Below are 849 nucleotides of genomic sequence, written 5' to 3'. Positions count from 1 at the left end.
AGGAATCCCGCGCTGGAGGCAAAACTGGGACGAGCTTGACCTGACAGGTGAAAAATCAGGATTCGAAGTGGGGCAGCATCTGAGGATCAGGTGTGCAGGGAATGCGCAGGGAATCCAAGGACAGCCAGGGAATAACAACACTGCTGCCATCGCCTCGTGTGGCTTCAGCACCTCTCGAACAGCACTGCGGCTGAAACTGCAAAAACAAGGAACCATGCAACATAAAGTTATTGCATGTCCATGCACCTTAGTAATAGCTTGTAAAACTATATATAAAATTCATGCATTTGTAGGTTAAAATTCATGTTACAAAAATATATAAACATATAAATGTGGAATTATAGGTATAAAATCTATTCGTATATTCATATATCGATATAGTAAGTGGATTATAATAAATATGTTATGTTACATTATCACTATGGACATACTATGGATGTCATTAAATTGTAGATGTATAATGAGAATAATTTCTTCCAAATATCCCATATATATATATGTATAAATATCATAATATCAACATATGAATATATTATTATGTATAATATCCATATAGGGAATAATATATCCATAATATAGAGATTATTGGTATATTATTGATAGTTTATGGATATCCATAGTGCATGGCTATGGATACAAACGTCCATATAGCATATAAAGGATATAATTTACATTATTTATGATCATATCTTCATAGAGTATGATTACATATTGCATCTATAGGATAAAGAGGCTGTAGCAGGCATAACAATAGGGATATAATGGATAGAACGGGTGAAATTTATATCATTTATGACCACACCCACGTCACGGCGCGCCCCGCGCCCTCAGGGCCCTGCGGGCTGCCCG

The sequence above is a fragment of the Geospiza fortis genome, unplaced genomic scaffold, assembly GCF_000277835.1.
Source record: "Geospiza fortis unplaced genomic scaffold, GeoFor_1.0 scaffold488, whole genome shotgun sequence".
NCBI classification, from domain to species: Eukaryota; Metazoa; Chordata; class Aves; order Passeriformes; family Thraupidae; genus Geospiza; species Geospiza fortis.
Note: the sequence above shows the minus strand (reverse complement) of the source record.